Raw genomic sequence first — 20933 nt, forward strand, 5'->3', positions numbered from 1 at the left:
GTATGCATGTATCAATTCTGTAGCTGAAGTGAGGAAAATTGACTATATAACAGTTACTAGAGGGTTTGCACCTGGGGAACATCCACCAGACAATAAGCAATCAGCCTGGATGGGCCATTTAAGACGGACAATAGAACTTTGAAGATGCTAATCTCCCACCTTCCTGAGAAGCTTCCTGGGACGCTGCTTTGACACTGCAGGGTCATGTGATCATGTCACCTGGTACTGGACTACCAGTATATTTCCACTAATAGTGGGTGGGGATCAAACTAGGAAACAAAGGATTCCCGCCATATCTGAATCCTATTTAAGGCAGGGAAGTGAGTTAACCACTGAATCCCTGCCCAGGGTGACTGCTGGAAACATCTTAGGCCCTGTCTACACTGGCAAGTTTCTGTGCAGTAAAGCAGCTTTCTGCACTGTAACTCCCGAGGTTACACACTGCCAGGCCACTTAGTGCGCAGAAACTGCTCAGTTGTAGCACTGTAAAAATACCACCCCAATGAGAGGCGTAGAGGTTTCTGCACCAGGGCTACAGTGCCACAGTGCCAGTGTAGACACCCTGGTTGATTACAGCGCTGCAATTGGCCTCCGGGAGGTGTCCCACAATGCCTGTTCTCGCCTCTCTGGACATTGGTTTGAACTCTACTACCCTACCCTCAGGTGACCAAGCATCATCCCCATCCCGTAAATTCCTTTGGAATTTTGAAAGTCCCCTTCCTGTTTGCTCGGTGATGCATGCAGTGGTCTCAACACATCTTTCTAGGTGGCCATGCCTGCTCCACACACCAGGCGATCTCCCACTTGGAGCAATGCCGAGCTGCTGGACCTCATCGATATTTGGGGAGAGGAGGCTATCTAGTCCCAACTGCACTCCAGCTCTAGGAATTATGATACCTACAGACAGATTTTACAATGCATGATAGAAAGGGGCCATGACCGGGACACGTTGCCGTGCAGAGTCAAAGGGAAGGAGCTGCTGATAGCCTACCAGAAGGCACGGGAGGCAAACCACCGCTCTGGTGCTGCGTCTTCGAGCTGCCGGTTCTTCAAAGAGCTGGACACAATACTCGACGGCGACCTCACCTCCACTGCAAAAACCACTGTGGATACCTTGGTGGCTCGCATGCCAATCGAAAGTGGACTGAGCCAGGAGGAGGAAATCTTGGATGAGGATGTGGAGGGGGAGGGGAATACAGAGGCAAAGGATGACTCGGAGGTCAGAGATGGATGCAGCCAGGAGCTCTTTTCTACCCCGGAGGAGACTAGCCAGTCACAGATGTTGGCGAAGTGCAAACAAGAGAGGAGGCCCCTGGTAAGTGGATTTGATTTTGGGAATCACTCAAGTGAGTTGTTGGGGGAAGGAGGGTTGCAGAAAGCAGGCTTGTCTCCCACCGCAGGCCTACTCTGAGCAGAGGAACAGGCTGTTGATTGACTCCCTCACGTCAGGGGAATCTCTCTCAGAGATCTCCAGGAAACTCTCGTGGAGATACTGGGCAATCCACTGCCACACGTTCTTTGGCACAGCTGCTTTGTTTCTTGCCCCATTAACATTAACTTTCCCGCACCACTGTGCCATCGTGGTGGGGGGACCATTGCTGCACACAGATGAGCTGCATAGGGGCCAGGGCAGAAGCCACAGTCTTGGAGAAGACCCTCCCTTGATTCCCTGCTGACTCTCAGCAGTGAGATATCTTCCATAATGATCACATCCTGTGGAAAGTGTGGGGAAAGGAATTATCAACCCCTCCCTACTGTGCTGGCTCTCCCCAAGAGCCACATGCCCAGTGTACAGCAGGGTCCGAGAAGAGTGATTTACACTGCCCCTGTGGCTACTCACTATTTTGGGGGTCTTGTGGCTCATATGTGCTTGCCTGGGGTCAGCCAGTTAGTGCCAGGTGTGTGAGTACTGGCTGTGTTTAAAGCACTGAATCAGTGCTCTCTGTGTTGCAAACAATCCTGCTTCCATAAAATGTCGTGCTTAAACTTCACAGAGGTGACCCTGGGAGCCCAGCCTCCCTCTTGGTTATCGGCGGCTGAACAGTTGTGCAGAATTAGAAAGGGGCCAAGAAGAACTAAGGAGGATTTTCTGCGTGATGTTATGATGCACTCTGCCGCCGAGAAACAGGAATTGCAGGAGTGGCGGGACAGCGAGAAGAGGGACCAAAGGAGAACGCGGCGCGCCAGAATGAAGTCACGGAGCGGCTCTTAAAGGTTATGGAGCGCTAAGCAGACACGCTCCAGGCGATACTAGCTCTTGAAACTGAGCAGCTCTGCGCCCACCCTCCCCTGCAGCCGCTGTCGCAAAACACTTTCTCATGCACCCCCCAGACACCCCTAAGACACACTTATCAATCTCCTGCTCCAGTCTGTACCCGCGGCTTTCCACTCCTCCCACCTCACAGTCCAGCACTGCGGACTCCCACTGCCCACTGCACTCAACACCCATCCCTCTGCAGTGTGGCCCTGCTGAAGTACAGCACCCGCTGCATTGTACTCCAAAGGAGAAGGTTGGATATGATCCCTGGACATAAACAAATCTTTAGCCGCCCCGGACCCCTCCTCCTCCTGGGACCTTCTCTTCCCCATCCCCCCCACTGCTGATGTTTTTTGACTCTCTCCTCCAGTTGTTGTTTTTTAACAAAACAATTGTGCGGGTTTGAAAGCAATCTTTATTTTATTTATTGAAAGCAAAAAGGTCCCTGCAAAGCAACATACCATTATGTTAAACCCACATATTGCATCATCTGCACCAATCACCTCCTAGCACTACAAGCACTGCACTCCCGAGCATAGCAAGAAATATAAGTGGCCTTCAGCTTCACATTGCTGCCTCAAGGCATCCCTAATCCTGATGCCCCGTATTGCACCCCTCTAGTAGCCCTGGTCTCTGGCTCTTCAAACTCAGCTTCCAGGCACTGAGACTCTGTGATCCAGCTTTTAGTGAAGCTTTCACCCTTCCCTTCACAAATATTATGGAGCATACAGCATGTGGCTATAAGCATAGGAATATTGTCATCGGCCAGGTCCAGCTTTCCATAGAGGCAGCATCAGCAGTCTTTTAAATGGCCAAAAGCACATTCAACAGTCATTCTGCACTTGCTCAGCCTGTTGTTCAACTGCTCCTTGCTGCTGTCAAGTTACCCCATCTATGGCTTCATAAGCCACGATATTAAGGGGTAGGCTGGGTCTCCCAGAATCACAATGGGCATTTCCACTTCCCCTATGGTGATCTTCTGGTCTGGGAAGAAAGTCCCTGCTTGCAGCTTCCTGAACAGGCCAGTGTTCCAAAAGATGTGTGTGTCATGCACCTTTCCAGACCAGCCTGTGTTAATGTCTGTGAAACGCCCACGGTGATCCACAAGCACCTGGAGAACAATTGAGAAATACCCCTTGTGATTAATGTACTCAGTGGCTAGGTAGTCTGGTGCCAGAATTGGAATGTGCGTGACATTTATCGCCACTCCGCAGTTAGGGAAGACCATTTGTGCAAAGCCATCCACAATGTCACACACGTTGCCCAGAGTCACGGTCTTTTGGAGCACGATACGATTAATGGCCCTGCAGACTTCTATCAACACGAGTCCAACGATTGACTTTCCCACTCGGAACTGGTTAGTGACCGAACGGTAGCAGTCTGGAGTAGCCAGCTTCCACAGTGCAATCGCCACGTGCTTCTCCAACGGCAGGGCAGCTCTCATTCTCATGTCCTTGCACTGCAGGGCTGGGGCAATCTCATCAGACAGTCCCATGAATGTGGCTTTCCTCATCCAAAAGTTCTACAGCCACTGCTCGTCATCCCAGACGTGCATCACGATGTGATCCCACCACTCAGTGTTTGTTTCCTCAGCCCAAAAGTCGCGTTCTACTGTGGTCAGCACCTCTGTGAATGCCACAAGTAACCTCGTATTGTAGCTACTACGCGTGGCGAGATCCATGTCGCACTCCTCTTCCCTTTGTAGTTTAAGGAATAACTTCACTGCCAGTCTTGACATATTGGTCAAAACAAGCCACATATTGGTCAACAGTTCGGGATTAATTCCTGCAGCCCAAAGAGGCAGGCCACGCAATACACAAATTGTTGAAAGATGGCGCCAAATGCAGACAGAAGCACAGGGATTGCTGGGATGCAAAGCAAACCATCAGCGGGCACTGGGACAGGACCCAGGATTCCCCCAGACCCTCTCTGCTTTCCCACAACTCTTAGTGACAGAAGAGAAAGAGGTGCTCTGTGGGATAGATGCTCAGAGTGCATCGCTCCGAATACCGCTACAAGTGTCACAAGTGTGAACACGCTATTGCACAGGCAGCTGACAGTGCGAACACACAATAGCCATTTCCATCACTTGGAGTCAAACAGACGGGCTGTCCTCTCTCAAGCTCTGGGCTAACTCGATCCCCAGCTATGGGCTGGATGCAGGAATCCCTGGGTCATTCTCTGCCCTGTGCAGTGTGAGAGGCCGGACCAGCCTGCTCCCTTCCTGGCCTTAGAATCTCTGAATGAATGGCTCAGCCTTCGCTCCCCGGGGACTGTGATGCCGTCATCTCCCCAGCTCCCTCCTCCTCCATGGAGTCTCCCCGGGGAAGATCGACTGGAGTTTGAATTTCAAAGCCGCGCCCCCTTTCTAGCTCCCTTCCTAGGAAAGCAGAATGGGATTCCACAGCACACTGCTTCCCCTCTTCACGTCACCTCAGGCACTCGGCCCCGGGGTCCTTTATCATCTGGTAAATCAGTTCGGGCTGATTTCCCAGAGCACCAGGTTTCTGCATTTTTAATTCCACCATCGTCAGGGCACTGACTGGCCATTGGCCCAGGATTGGCAGGACTGGGGCGCCTGCCCATGATGCCTTACCCTGTCTCTTTGCCTTCCAGGGCTCTGCATCGCCCTGTGCCTGGGGGGCACTGTGGCCCAGATTGATATCATACAAGGTAAGGCTGACTCCTCCTGGCTAACCTTCCCGAATGCTCCCGGCTGCCTGGGGTCTCTGGCCTCTGCCCCCTCTGGTCCCTTTCCCTTGTGGGAGGAGAGCAGAGTCAGGGTCTGGCGAGCCGGGAGCAGCCCCTTGGCGTGGGCGTGTTGGGGTGGGTTTATAGAGCACGGTGGGTGCGTGCAGGGGAGAGGAGAAGGCCCCTCTGTAGCCCTCCCCTTCCCTTCCCAGCCACGTGGCCAGCAGAGAATAGACACTGGAGCCCACGGCTCTACACTGGTGGCTGGAGTGAGGGGCAGATCCCCTTTGTAGCCAAGGGCTGTGTTATTGACCAGCCCTAATCAACCCCCTGATGGCTCAGACATTAGAAGTCGCATTTGTAGGTGCCTCCGTCCCTCTAAAATCAGGCTGAACTGAAACCTGGGACCCACGTGCCCATCTATGGGGCGTTTGGGATCCGGACTCTGCACCCCAAGCCCAGCTCTGCTGCGAATCCCAAGATGGGATTCGAGCAAATTCCCATTGACCCACTGGGGTCCCCCAGTGCTGCACCCACCCTGCTCCGTCTGCTCCCATCCCAAGCCCTGCAGCCGGCTAAGCTGCGCTGAGATCCTTCCCCTCACGCTGGCCAGAGGGACGGATCCCAGCGGAGCCCCAGACACCGGGCAGCTAAAGGATCCAGGATCCCCCGTAGGCAGGTCACAGTCTGGGTCATGGGAGGCAGCTCAGGATCCAAACTAGCCTCGCGCCCGACTCCGCTCTCAGTCAATCCAGAGCAGAGCCGGGCAGGAACTTTCCAAGGACCCATTTTTTGCCAGAAAATGCCGATTCGGTTCAGAGGAATGTTTGGTTTCACTCCGGAACAAATTGTGTGTGTGGGGGGGAAGATGAAATAATTTTCAAAACAAAAAATTCCCGTTTTCCGGTTTGGAGCGAGGTTTTGGGTTTGAAATTGACGCTAACGAGAGTAACGACGGCAGCAACAAAAAGGAGAAAAATTGGGTGAGAGCGAAAATGTTTCACTTGAAGCGACGCCCGGCTCCGGCGGCTCTGCCTGTCTGTGCCGTGGCTCCCCGGGGAGCCAAGGCCCCTGTGCAGCCGAGGGCAGTTTGTTGCCAGGCGGTGGATGGCGTCGGAGCTGTTTGCCAGGCGCCCAGGGACGAAAATCAGCGAATGGGGTGTGTGAAAGGAGTCGATCCCACTGTGTTTGGGGGTGTGGGGAGCTGCTCTGCACTGGCTGACCCTGCCCAGCTGTTCCCGCCCCTACAGGTACCACTGAGGACTGCAACAGCCATATGCTATGCCCAGAAAATGCCAAGTGTGTGAACAACACCCACTGCACCTGCCTGGATGGATACCAGTCACATGGGAATCGCTTCTTCACCGACCCAATGGAGATCTGTGACGGTAACGGGGCTCCCACGTTGTCCTGGGGGGGCTGGGACAGAGCAATGCCCAAACTGCTATAAAAAGGGAGATCCAGGACATGCTACAGATGGGTATAAACTGCCCCTCTAACAGTGCATGGACATCTCCAGTGGTTCTAGTTCCCAAACCAGACGGGGAAATACACTTTTGCGTGGACTACCGTAAGCTAAATGTTGTAACTCGTCCTGACAACTATCCAATGCCATGCACAGGTGAGCTATTGGAGAAATTGGGACATGCCCAATTCATCTCTACCTTAGACTTAACCAAGGGGTACTGGCAAGTACCACTAGATGAACCCGCCAAGGAAAGGTCAGCCTTCGTCACCCAGGCAGGGGTGTATGAATTTAATGTTCTCCCTTTCGGGCTGCGAAATGCACCTGCCACCTTCCAAAGACTTGTAGATGGTCTCCTAGTGGGATTGGGAGAATCTGCAGTTGCCTACCTCGATGATGTGGCCATTTTTTCTGATTCATGGGCAGAACACCTGCAGCACCTGGAAAAAGTCTTCGAGCGCATCAGGCAGGTAGGACTAACTGTTAAGGCTAAAAAGTCTCAAATAGGCCAAAACAGAGTGACTTACCTGGGGCACCAGGTGGGTCAAGGAACTATAAATCCCCTACAGGCCAAAGTGGATGCTATCCAAAAGTGGCCAGTTCCAAAGTCAAAGAAATAGGTCCAATCCTTCTTAGGCATGGCCGGATATTATAGGCGATTTGTACCACACTACAGCCAAATCGCCGCCCCACTGACAGACCTAACCAGAAAGAAACAGCCAAATGCAATTCAGTGGACTGATGAGTGTCAAAAGGTCTTTAACCAGCTTAAGGCGACACTCATATCTGACCCTGTGCTAAGGGCCCCAGACTTTGACAAATCATTCCTGTAACCACAGATGCATCCGAGCGGGGTGTGGGAGCAGTTTTAATGCAGGAAGGACCAGATCAAGAATTCCATCCTGTCATGTTTCTCAGCAAGAAACTGTCTGAGAGGGAAAGCCACTGGTCAATCAGCGAAAAGGAATGCTACGCCATTGTGTACGCGCTGGAAAAGCTATGCCCATACGTTTGGGGACGATGTTTCCAACTACAAACCGACCATGCTGTGCTAACGTGGCTTCATACCGCCAAGGGGAATAACAAAAAACTTCTTCGTTGGAGTTTAGCTCTCCAAGATTTTGATTTTGAAATACAACACATTTCAGGAGCTTCTAACAGTGGCTGATGCACTCTCCCAGGAAAGTTTCCCAGAATCAACTGGTTAAAAATTGTTCTTGGAATGTGGGATATATTGTTAGTTTTTATATAATCAGTAGTATGTCTAAAGGTGCATGTGTCTTATTAACTCTGTTTTCTCCTAGAGCTCCAGGAAGAAATCACAGCCAGTGTGGAACCAGCTGTCCAACACTATCTGTGATTTGGGGGGCGTGTCATAACTATAAAGGGCAGGGTAACAGCCCTCTTGTGTACTATACTATAAAATCCCTCCTGGCCAGAGACTCCAAAATCCTTTTACCTGTAAAGGGTTAAGAAGCTCAGGTAACCTGGCTGACACCTGACCCAAAGGACCAATAAGGGGACAAGATACTTTCAAATCTTGGTGGGGGTGGGGAAGGCTTTTGTGTGTGCTCTTTGTTTTGGTGGTTGTTCGCTCTTGGGACTGAGAGGGACCAGACATCAATCCATGCTCTCCAAGTCTTTCTGAACAAGTCTCTCATATTTCAAACTTGTAAGTAAACAGCCAGGCAAGGTGTGTTAGTTTTATCTTTGTTTTCTCACCTTGTAAATGTACTTTTTGCTAGAGTGTTTACCTCTGTTTGCTGAAACTTTGAACCTAAGGCTAGAGAGGTCCTCTGGGCTCTTTAAGTTTGATTACTCTGCAAAGTTGTTTTCCATCCTGATTTTACAGAGATGATTTTTACCTTTTTATTTAATTAAAAGCCTTCTTTTTAAGAACCTGATTGATTTTCCCTGTTTTTTAGATCCAAGGGGGTTGGAGCTTGATCCACCAGGAGTTGGTGGGAGAAAGGAGGGGGGATGGTTAATTTCTCTTGTTTTAAGATCCAAGGGGTTTGGATCTGTATTCACCAGGGAATTGGTGAAGAGTCTCTCAAGGCTACCCGGGGAAGGGAATTAGCACATTGGGAGTGGTGGCAGTGGACCAGATCTAAGCTGGTGGTTAAGCTTAGAAGTTTTCATGCAGGCCCCCACATCTGTACCCTAAAGTTCACAGTGGGGAAGGAGCCTTGACAGAGTCATATGCATAGCTTGTTGTTCTGAGTAAGATTTGCACTTCATCAGTCAAAGAGGTTACCAGTTTGTTATTTTCTGTTTGCTTATTTTGGGAAAGGGAAGTAGGGACAGAAAAGTAGTAAGATGAGTGAAAATAGTGAAATAATTGTGAAATTGGAGCTTTTTAGACTTCAAGCAGAAGAAAATGAAAAGACTTTTGGAATCAAGACAAGTACAGATAAGAGAAATTGAAGCCCAGAAGTAAGCTGAACAAGATGCACACCAGATAATTTTGGAACCGAAACAGATAGAAGCTAATAAAGAAATTGAGACCCAGAAACTAGCCATGGAACTGCAAGCCAAGGAAATGGAGGGGAAGGAAAGAAAAAGAAAGCACCAACTGGACTTGTTAGAGAATCAGAACCAGATGAAAGATTTAATGGGGGAAAAGGTTTGCAAGATTTAAAGAAATGTTTAACCTTGTTGAGTATTATGCTGGGATGCCAGATGAAAAGGATTAAGTCCCAGGAACTGCTCCAGGAATTGGAGAGTTTCTCTTCAATTCCTCTGCAGCAGTGGAAAACAGTATGCTTCCAGGAGTGGGTGTGGTTGAGACCAGCTCCTGTTGCCCTGCATCTCAAGGCAGCATCTCCTCCGGGTGGAAGGGGAGTGTGTTATCTGTCAGCAGGGCCGTCCTTAGGCATACGCAGCATACACAGCTGCATAGGGCCCCAGAAAATTTGGGGCACCCCTGGGTCCACCCTCCCACCTTTTCCTATACCTATTCTGACCCTTCCTGCAGGCTCCCACAGCTGGCTGCTGCAGCCTGGTGAGTCTTCCTCCAGAGGGGATCTAGTAACTTAAAAGTGAAAAAGCCTTCCAGCCTGCCAGACCTATTAGCACAAAATTGAAACTGTTAAAGAGCTATTCAAGTGGTAATGAGGCCATTTAACAGGCATTTGCCAACCCCTAGATATATACTGTCGGTTTCTGAATTTACTGACAAAAACAGTTGTGCATCACTGTAATATTTACTCAGAACATGTTAGTCTACAGGAACCTTAGTTTAAAATTTGCTTTAAAAATATTTCATTGGAAGATTGCTGAAGATTATAAAATCACATCTCTAAAAAATCCTTGCATAGATTTTTAGATGCACGATCTGAGTATTCATCTTTAGCCTTAAATGCTTGGATCTTCAGACATAGTTTTTTTTTTTTAAATCCGTCAAAAGACCACCCTTATCTAAAATACACATTTTAATAAGAAAATGTAAAACAGAGAAGAGCTGCATCATGTATGTATTCCATAATATTTAATGTTGTATTCAGCAGGACAGCTGACTTGCCTGTCGGAGAATAACAGAGTTCTCACTTTTTGTTTGGGTACAGCAAATCAGATACTTTATTTTCTCTAACAATTGCTTAGAGGGAGAGAGCTAAACAGGTCTCTCTACAGGTAAACAGTTACAGCAAACCTTTATACCTTTCATTACAGACAATAATAAGCAACAGCTGCATTTTGTTTATACATAGGCCATCTTGATATCTTATTTTTCTCACTTGTTTTGACTCTAGTCTGCATACAGTATTTTCTACACATTATCTACACAAGATCACAACAACTTCTCACACAGTTCTTTCCCACTCGCCTCACACAATCCTCGCTTCTACAAATCTCACGTTATTAGGGTTACAGATAGCCTGACTCTTGCTAACGAACTGTCATGCATTGCATCCCCTTCCTGTCAGTTCTTTCTCTGCTTCCACAACCCCCCCTTTTGTACTACTAGTACAACAAACATTTTCAAATCTCTATTTGCATTAAATCTCGGAATTCAGATCCTACATCAGATGCTTCAACCTTAGGGGTTTTGATTGGATGTAATGACAATGCATGATGAGCATGGACATGAAAGGTATTACTATTATTATGTCCTTTACAACAACAACAACATACTCCTACACTAGCTAACAACAACACAAGCAATAACATTCCCATAGCGATAATATGATGGGGTTGTTGTACAAACTTAGTCATATAATACAATACATCATAATTAGTACATAAGGTGGGTATTCTATAAACTGTCTGAAAGCATACTTTTCAACTTGATATATATTTTGAAGCATGTGAATTTGCCCTTGTACTTCAGAGATTTTCTGAACCTCTGGTAACAGTGAAAGCAAATTATGAAATCGATCAGGTACTAAACTAGTCCCATTAAAGGGTATCTGGAACCTAAGGACTACTTGCAAAATTCTATCTGCAGGCCAGTAGATAATATGATTGCCTGCAGTGGTAGTGAGATTAAAATGTATGTCTTGCGATGTGGTGGCATTAACATACACACAGCTAGCATTAGCTTGAAAAAGGAAGTGTCCTGTCAGGGTAGTTCCTTGTCCCCTAACCTCCCAGCAAACGTAGTCATAAAGAGTAACAACTGCTCCTGGCTTCAGTTTACGGATACACTGAAGCTGTGGGGGTTCTAATGGCCAAAATGTCCATTGACTCCTAACCCCATCCAAATGTCAGATGTAATCCCAGGAACATTGACTAAAAATCGATTGGGCATACCAGGAGGTCTAATTTCCCAGATGTCTCGGTGAATTACCCAATCCCATATGCATCCTCCCCATGGACCCGGCAGGATTCGGTATGTGGGAGCCCACACCCCCCCAACCGGTCCATATGCTTGGAAGGAGCACTGAGCATGTCTGCACTTCCACCCAGAAAGTCTCCAAGTATGTCTCCATGGCCACAGGTCAGATGGTACTCCTGATGTGTCTGTAAGGGCAGTGGGCCAAGCCTGATGCTCTAGATCATTCCGAATGGCCATTAGCTGGTCATTCAGGAAATCCTGAATTTCTGAACATGCTAGATCCCACTGCAATGCCTTCCCAGCCTCAGTGATATTCAATACTATCTCTGTCAGCAACTTCTGGGTCATAGAACTAAGGGCGGAAATAACATGTAAATCACCAACTCCAGCCTGTACCTGGGTTAGTTGTGCTCCAGAAACAAGTGGAGTAACACCGGCGGAGGTGGGAGTAAGTGCTGTCAACGGGAAGCCGCAGAGGTCGATTTTGCCGCTGTCCCTACAGCGGGGTAAGTCGGCTGCGATACGTCGAATTCGCGTAGCTGAATTTGCGTATCTTAAATCGACACCCCGCCCGTAGTGTAGATGTAGCCTGAGTCATTGGTTTTATCAAATATATGGCATTGTCTGTATTTGGATATGTTACAGGGGTAATAGTGTAATGGAGGAGATGGCAGGGGCAATGGCAACAAGGTGCCTTTGGTACTTATAATTTAAAATCCAATTAGGGAGGGCAATACATGCTGAAGGACTTATCCAAAACACAGGGCACAGCCTGTAGAATAAACTCCAAAATCCAATCAATACCACATTCCCAAGCATGGGTCCCACAAGTTTCTTCCTGCCAGTGTGTAATTCTTTGTTTCTTCAGCAGGGTCAGTTCTTAATGTCCCTTGTAGTCAGGAATCCCTGGACTTTGTGGTTTCAATGAAGCAAGTGTTCCTTCTTCTCTTTTCCTGAAACAGTGTGGTTTAGCATCACACAGGGGAGAGCTTACTAGCACATCACCCTGTAATGGTTTTGCTTCTTCTAGAAAAATCCAAAGGCACAGTAGATCTGTCAGTGGACAAGGGAGAGATTACTAGCACTTCACCTTTTTTTTTCTTTTTCCTGCTGTCCAGAAGGCGCAGCAGAGCTAGAAGGAGAAATAGGCTTATCATCAGTCAGAGAGTCCTCCCGAGGTGGAGGGGTCTTTTTACAGTGAGAAGCATGGGTCCAGGCAGGTAGTCCTTGGCACTTCACAGCGGTGTTGGTGGTTAACAGGACTTGGAAAGGGCCTTTCCAGTGTGGAGCCAAAGCAGTCTTTCGTTGATGGACTTTACGTAGACTCAGTCTCCTTGTTTCAATGAATGGCAGGGCTGCTAGGGTCTTTGGGTAGCACTTCTTTTATCTGTGAGAAAAGAAACCTAACACATTTCATTAATGCCTGGCAGTATTTTGCAGATCTCATAGTTGCTTGGGCACATTCAGGCCCCCCTTTTCTTGGCTGTCAGCCAAGTCTTAGCTGTGGATAGTGTCCTTGGATGGGGCCAGCGTCTTATCTTTGGACTGAGCTTGCTAGCTACTTTTTCCAGTTAACTCATTCTGTTCTTTTTCCTTTTTCCCTTCTTGGCTTCTTTTAACCTACAAAGGAAACTTCCACTCTTCACTCATACACCTTTTCCCAACAATGAACACATACACATTGCCATTATACAGTACATTAGTCTTATTATTCAATGAATGCCATGTACACCCTTCCAGTAAAATAACTTTATTACAGAGCTTTGGAGCAACAAACCAGGACAAGCACACCCACTTTTGAGGAGTCCACTCGGTACAACCTCTGGTGTCCAAAGCTTTCCTCCCTCCCCACCCTCTGGCTAGAAATCTGAGGTAGCCAGAAGGATCCCATGGGCAATATGGGGAGTGGGTTAACCTTCCATGTCCTTGCTTACAAAGACTGTTGGTATGCAAATTTTAACAACAATTTTTTTCAATTAAAAAAATCTGGCCAATGAAGTTTCTTTTTCTTACTTAAGCAAATGTATTAGACTTTAGTATATCACATTTTCCTGATTTATCCAAACACTTTGTATTCCAAGTTGAATAAAACAAGTATCTGCTTTTTGATTTAACCCTTCTATTTAATTTTGAACTAGACTGTCTTATGAAAATATTAAACCCAACAATTCTGGCCACAAGACAAACACCACAAGACAGGACATAGAACACAAAAATAATTCCTATTGTACCAGTAAATGCATGGTACATTGAATGCTGTTCAGCTGGCATCCGTTTTCTCTGATGATCTGAAAGACAAAAGAACAGAGGTCTACCCCTTCTGGGTAGTCAGTCATTGCTTAAAATATTTCCTTTATATACACATACTCTTGTTGATTTTAGACAAAACAGAGGAATTACCCCATATTTCCTTGTATTTGTTTCATAGGCAGCCCAGGTTTCAGTGGCTTCTACCTTATTAGTTAGAAAATTGCATTAATACAGACGCTTTCTGGCTTGCTTCCAGATCCAAAGCTATCCACAGCTTAAAAATTCTTACGTAAAAAGGGACACAATTAACTTTCCCAGACCTTTGATTGCCTTTTACTTCTAACTCCCGCTTTCAAACACCCAGTGATCTGAAAGAAACAACACAACCTATATTGGTAGGTTTGCATTTCTTTTACCTCTACTACAATATACACTGCACATGTTCTGGGGAAAATGCACATCTGTCACGGAGTGTGGGGGAACTCAGGGCCCTGCACCCCCGGCTTCCTGCGATTCACCATGACTCTTAGTCAGCCAGTAAAGCGGAAGGTTTATTTAGAAGACAGGGACACAGTCCAAGACCGGTCTTGCAGGCACAGACAACAGGATACCCCTCAGTTAGGTCCATCTTGGGGTCCTCGGGCACCCCAGCCCCCCTTGGGAGGTCAGAGCCCTCTCTGCCTCCCAGCCACCTCACCAGCCAGCTTCTGAGACTCTGCCTTCAGCGACCCCTCCCACAGCTTTTGTTCAGTTTCCCCGGGCAAAGGTGTCACCTGGCCTCTAACCCCTTCCTGGGTTCTCATGTTACATGCTCAGGTATTCTCCGTCGGTCAGTCTCCCATCCCCCAATGCAGACTATCCTAGTCACACTCCCCTGTCAGCATTCAAAGACCACAGTAAGAACAGTCCCAATTCGTCACATCTCTCCCCCCTTCGAGACCGAACTGAGCGGGGTCACTTCAGTCAGTGACCTGGGGAAGTTCGAACCTACCCCCTTTCCCAGGGATGCCCCAGCATCCCTCCCATTCCTTGGTGAGAATTACACCAGGCCCCTCCAGTTTCACGCCCCCCCCCCTTAGGTCAGGGTTGCTCGATGGCACTCGCAGTTCGCATGTGGGACGGTTTAGGCGGCCTGTGCCCTTTTCCCACCCCAATACCCCTGGGGTTCCAACTGGGCTGTGGTCTTCTCCCAGCGTTCCAGTCTGGAGGTCTGTGCTTCGGGCTCTCTTGGTTCAGAGCCCCCCTTTTTACCCTGGCCGCCCTCTGGAAAGGCTCCTCTATGCTGCGCAAGGGTCCTAAAGCCGTTTTCCCCTTGTCCCGGGCCTTCCTCCCTCTCTGACAGGGGTCACAGGATCGGCCATACTGCCAGACAGTAACAAAGACCCCAGGCCAGTAAAAGCTCTGTAGCAGCCTCTGCTGGGTACGCCAGGTTCCCTGGTGCCCTGAGAGGGGGGGGTGTCATGGGCCTGGTACAGCAGCTGGCGGCGATACTTCTGGGGTACCACCAGCTGCCTCCTGATCCCCCCTGACTCCATTTTCCCTGGGGGAGCCCATTCTCGGTACTGGAACCCCTTCTCCCACAGAACCTTTTCCGGCCACCTCTCCCCATGGTCTGTACCGCACCGAGGTCGGCCAGGTCCCTTATCTTCCGCAAGGAGGGATCTTTCTGCACCTCGGCCTGGAACTCAGCAGCTGGGACAGGGATGGCCACCTGCTCTTTCTTGCCGGCTGGGTCTGAAGCCGCAGCCTCCCTGAGCCGTGTCCCTGGGTGTTCCCTCCCCACCAGGTTAGGCTCCTGCGCCTCAGGCAAGGCACCCTCCCCAAGGTCAGGGCGCAGTGCTCCTCGCCGGCTCTGACTGTGGGTCACAACCAGTGCATTCTGGGGGTTGCTTGGCCAGTCCTCCAGGTCCCCCCCCCATCAACACCTCAGTGGGCAAATACGGGTGTACCCCCACATTCTTGGGGCCCTCCTTGGCCCCCCACTTCAGGTGTACCCTCGCCACGGGCACTTTGACTGGTGTCCCGCCCACCCCCGTCAGGGTCAGGTAGGTGTTGGGCACCACCTGATCTGGGGCCACCACCTCGGGCCGGGCCAGCGTCACCTCTGTGCCCGTATCCCAGTATCCATTGACCTTCCTCCCATCCACCTCCAGGGGAACAAGGTACTCTCTCCGGAGGGACAGCCCCGCGCCCACCGTATAAACCAAAAACCCTGAGTCTGGAGCATCCAGCCCCCCAGAGGAGCTGGCCTGGAGCTCTCCTCCCTCCTTAGTAGGTGGTATTCTGCCAGTCCCCCTTCCCTGGGAATGCTGCCTCTCGCCTGGCTGAGTCAGTCAACCCTCTGTGGGTTCGGTCTGCTCAGTCTGTCCCTGAGCCTGGGGCACTGGGCCCGTATGTGGCCCCACAGTGATAGCAGCCCATGTCCCATGGGTTCCCTCGAGTGGGTCGGATGGCCCTGACGCCGGATGTTCCCCTTTGATGGGGGTTTTCTGTATTTTCCCACGGGGAGGTCCCATGGTGACTCTCACTCTGCGTGGTGGTGGGACCGTTCCTTTGGGACTCCTCCCTGTTATCCCCTGACCAGCTCTTTACAAACTCATCGGCCAGCCGCCCTGCGTGTCGCGGGTTCTCTGGCTTTCTGTCCACCAACCACAGCCTCAGGTCGGATGGGCACCGCTCATACAGTTGCTCCAGTACCAGCAGTTTAACCAGGTCCTCCTTCGTCTGGGCCCCATCAGCCCACTTGCTGGCGTATCCTTCCATGCGGACGGTTAGTTGCAGATATGAGATCTCAGGGGTTTTATCCTGACTCCGGAACCTTTCCCAGTACATCTCAGGAGTCAGCCCAAACTCACGTAGCAGGGCCTTTTTGAATAGTTTGTAGTCCCCTTTCTCTGCCTCTTCCAGTTGGCGGTACAATGCCACGGCTTTGGGGTCCAGTAAGGGGGTAAGGACCCGGAGTCTGTCCGCGGGATCAACCCGGTGCAGCTCGCAGGCCGTCTCAAAGGCATCCAGGAAGTCATCCATGTCCTCCCACTCCTTGCGTGGGGCCAGGATGCACTTATCAAAGCTCCGTGCAATCTGGGTCCCCCCTCACTCACCGCAGCCGGGGGTTCGCTGCCCCTCAGTCTCGCCAGTTCCAGTTCATGCTGACGCTGTCTCTCATTCTCCTACCGTTCATGCTGCCTCCGTTTCTCTTTCTCCTCCCGTTCATGCTGTCTCTGTTGTTGACGATCCTCCAGCTCTCTCAGTTTTAGCTCTTTCTCCCATTCCAGCCAATTCCGCTCCATGGATGCTGAGCGTCGCCAGGAGGATCCCCTGCTGGCCGGCGAGCCTCGCCGGGAGGATCCCCTGTGGCTGGGGGGGGTCACGGCGCCCTCGGTATTTGCTGGGCTCCTCCCCACCCTTCCCCTAGGCATAGGAAGGAGGGGTCTCAGGAAGCCCTCAGCAGCCGGCTGACCACTCCCAGCTGGGACAGACACTGGGGCCTGCACTGCATCTGCCAGGCTGCTTCCCTCAGCACCAGGGATCAGTTCATTCGAGCGATCTCCCTCCTCCAGCTGGGCAATGAGCTGGTCTTTGGTGAGTCTCCCAATGCGCAGCCCCCTCTGCCTGCACAGCTCCACCAGGTCGCTCTTAAGCCGCTTGGCATACATCTTCCTGCTGGCCACTCACCGGCCTATGTGCTCACAGCTCCCCACAGTTCCCAGGGAGACCCCTAGTGTGCCAGCCCTTCTCGAGGTCACCACCTCTCTGCCAGGGTCGAGCTGCAGACTCTTCCGCCCCTGGGACCACTCGCTGCGATCCCCCGGGGGACCCTGTTACTGCAAAAGTCCTTCTCGCTGGTCACACACTCCCAGGGGTGATAACCGTCTCTCTCTGACTCTTCAGCACGCCTGGTCCCCGTAAATCCCCCTTCGTTTTACTGCTCCCCAGTCACTTACTGCAGGAAGCGCCGTCCACGGGGTGCAGTAGATCCCGCCGCTGCCACCAGTTGTCACGGAGTGTGGGGGAACTCAGGGCCCTGCACCCCCGGCTTCCTGCGATTCACCATGACTCTTAGTCAGCCAGTAAAGCAGAAGGTTTATTTAGAAGACAGGGACACAGTCCAAGACAGGTCTTGCAGGCACATACAACAGGATACCCCTCAGTTAGGTCCATCTTGGGGTCCTCGAGCACCCCAGCACCCCTTGGGAGGTCAGAGCCCTCTCTGCCTCCCAGCCACCTCACCAGCCAGCTTCTGAGACTCTGCCTTCAGCGACCCCTCCCACAGCCTTTGTTCAGTTTCCCCGGGCAAAGGTGTCACCTGGCCTCTAACCCCTTCCTGGGTTCTCATGTTACATGCTCAGGTATTCTCCGTCGGTCAGTCTCCCATCCCCCAATGCAGACTATCCTAGTCACAGTCCCCTGTCAGCATTCAAAGACCACAGTAAGAACAGTCCCAATTCGTCACAACATCCTATCCACAATTCAATTTCCACAACACTAGCCACATCAATTTCTACACAAGGTGTAACTGTTTCTTTTGTTCTTACAAAATCTCCATGCACCCCAGGAAAGTGACAGCTCGACCACACAGAGCCAGGGGCACTGTCCTTCTCTCTCTTTTTACCAGATCTTTTATCTGCTATTTTGTTACCCAAAAACAAATTCAAATCTTTTATTCTCCTGGCTTTGACTACCCTGCTGCAGCCACAACCTTTGGTCTTTAGTTAAAACATTTTAAATCTTGTAAAGCATGAAGTCACCTTAAGGATTAAATGCTAAATACCATATTAAACAACACTAGTTTCCTGTGTCTGGCAAAAGTATTCTCGGTTTTTGCAACTTTAAACAATACCAATTCATCTCAAACTTATAAAACACAGATCCCACAAAAAACAATAATCTATTTGTCCTGGTGCCTGGTTTTCCAGTACTAGGCGCAAGGGAGTTAAGTAAGTCGGAATGTCAAAAGATCCAGATTCGGGCCAATCAGTGCCCAGGGCTGGCCAATCCTGGGTGCAAAGCTGCAACAAGCGTCTCTTGGACATTCTTTTCTGAACACCGGGTAAAGGCCGTTTACTTAACATATAATTAAAAGGGCTATCCTTAGAGGGTTTTACCAGAGACCCACCCATCTGCCTGCTGACACTCTAACAGAGAATTACACAGAGAACAGAGGGAATTATGGCCTAATAGGATCCTCTTACAGGAATTTCTACTAATACTGACCGCTACAGGGGACGGGACAGAAGGATCCCAATTCGACCTCAGAGCTTCATCCCACGCGATGGCTTCCACTCTGAGGAATTACGAATGAGAGGCTCAGTTCCATCCACACACCTAACGCCCAAATGTATAAGACAGAAATTCATTAACCGGAGTCGCCAGTATCTGTCACCAAAATATCGGGTCCACCTAGCTGAGAGCCAATAACAGCCAGACAGGGATAAGGAAGAGTTGCTTTATTCTGCAGAAGAAAGGAGAGCCTTGCACCTTGGTACAAAGATTCTGTCTTACACACATTTTACCATTCCAATTATTATCCTGGGGATTTGAAATCCCCATGCTTATAATTACTTACTCCTTTCCTTCCACTATGCCCTCAAAGTTTCCAACCTGTTTTCCGATCTCTCTATCTGTTGCCTGCCCGCTTGGGCCCGATCCTGCTTTTCTCGCTGAACCGTCCCTTCCATGGGCACCGGCTTTTTCACTACCAATTTAACTAGGAGGGTGGGCTTCTAAACTAGCCCCCACCCTTCCTGGTCTCTTCTCTTAAACCTTTTTACTCACAAGGCTACCCAAGTCCTCCTTCATGAGGTTTGCCACTTGGGCAAAACGCATGGCCCATTGGCGTTTAACTATTCAATTTTCTCTTGTGGCAAACACACTGCTGTTACAGCATATGCAAACACAAATGGTTAAATTCTGACAAGTCCCTGAAGGACCGGTACTTGCTTAGCCAGTGCTTCCTTTTCTGCCTGGAAGTCCTGTCTCAAGGTTGCAACTTTCCCTGGGCGTAGGTTTGAGTTGCTGCCTGGTTCATGATCTATGCTCTTAATTGCTCAATTCTAGTTATCAAGTACACAACTCTTCCCTTTTCTCCAACTTCTCTATTGCCCAGTCCTGCTACGACTGGGATAGATCCACCTGACACCCTTCCCAGTCAACCAGGGTGGAGAGAGGAATGCTAAATCCCTCTCCGGTTCTCAGACTTACTGCGGCTGAGGGTAGGCACACTTTCATACTCACACACGTACGTCCAGACTGGCCACGTCTGTGTATAATGTTCAGAGAAGGTGCTGTGCAATCTCCAACTTGCTTCCTCTCTTGGGAGGGCAGTTCTTTTACACCCTGAGGTCTCCTGGGGCGTCTTTTCAGTGATTCCAGTCCATGCCGGCTGCCTGTGGCTTCTTCAGTGTCCCCAAAACATGCCAGCTCCAGGGTCGCAAAAGCAGACTGTTGGATATCACTGGACAGTTAAGCTTTGCAAATGTAATCTCAGCACTGTAACTTGTATTGCCTTTGGTTTGACTATGTCTATATTTTTTCACAGCCAGCTGGGGCCGAAAGCAGTTTTTCTTTGTACTTAGCCTGGTCTGCATTGATTCTTGACCTTGAACGCAGATTAACTTTCTCTTTATCTCTGGACCAAGCTGAATTTCAAATTAACCCGTTCCTTTCCTCAATAGACAAATTGCTCCCATTGTGTGTCAGAGGCTTTTTGGTGATTAAAAGCTCCTCTGAGATGTATGATCTTATCTAGATTCAAGGTACCGTCTAGTGGGCATTGTTTAGATGAATTTTCACGCGTGTAATGATTCCAATTCTCTAAATACCTGCAGATTTTAGGACCATAATGTACGTATATGAAATAAGCTGGGATACCCTTAGGGGGTGAGAGGGAATCCTTAGACTGTCCCCCACCCATTTTCCAATCACACACACAGGGAGGATGTCCTGTCCACTCTAGCGGCACATAAACTACAGGATACTCACACAGGAGAGGTTAACGAGGATGGCCACGACCCTCCTACACCTCCCTTCAGCAAAGAGCGTCGGCTAGTCTCAGAGAGACGGCGCCGCTTACTCTTGTTGCATCCAGTGAGATGATCAGACTGTCAGTGGCTCACACAGAGAGGAAAAGGGGAGGGAAGATGGGTTCACACACTCCTAGACCCAGGTAGCCTCCTCGCCGGACAATGCCAGGCCGAGTTAGCCCACCGTGGGTCGGAGCTCCTAAAAGATCCTCTAGTTACCGGGCTTGCATTAGAGTAGTTCTGGTCATGAGCCAAAAGACTTCGCAGAGTACTCTGGGCATCTTCCGGTAACTCTCAATTCACACTGGTGTACACACACACACACACACACACACACACGCACACACACACACACCAAGGCCTCTATTTCCAGGTGCTATTCCCAAGTACCACGATGCATCAACACACTATGAGGCGGTAACAACCCCTCTTGAGGCGGTAAAAACCCCTCAGCACCGGTGCATACCCATG

The 20933-nt window shown here is 49.8% G+C and overlaps 1 long non-coding RNA gene across 1 annotated transcript; it reads right to left on the bottom strand.

Moving 5' to 3' along the window:
• Positions 1-9962: 9962 nt before the first annotated feature.
• LOC135983406 (uncharacterized) lies at positions 9963-19668 on the bottom strand. Its single transcript, XR_010601019.1, has 2 exons — positions 13422-19668; positions 9963-12810 (listed from the first exon to the last, which is right to left on the bottom strand). It is a non-coding gene; the product is annotated as an uncharacterized LOC135983406 (long non-coding RNA).
• Positions 19669-20933: the final 1265 nt, after the last annotated feature.

The sequence above is a fragment of the Chrysemys picta genome, chromosome 4 (genome assembly GCF_011386835.1).
Source record: "Chrysemys picta bellii isolate R12L10 chromosome 4, ASM1138683v2, whole genome shotgun sequence".
Taxonomy (NCBI): domain Eukaryota; kingdom Metazoa; phylum Chordata; order Testudines; family Emydidae; genus Chrysemys; species Chrysemys picta.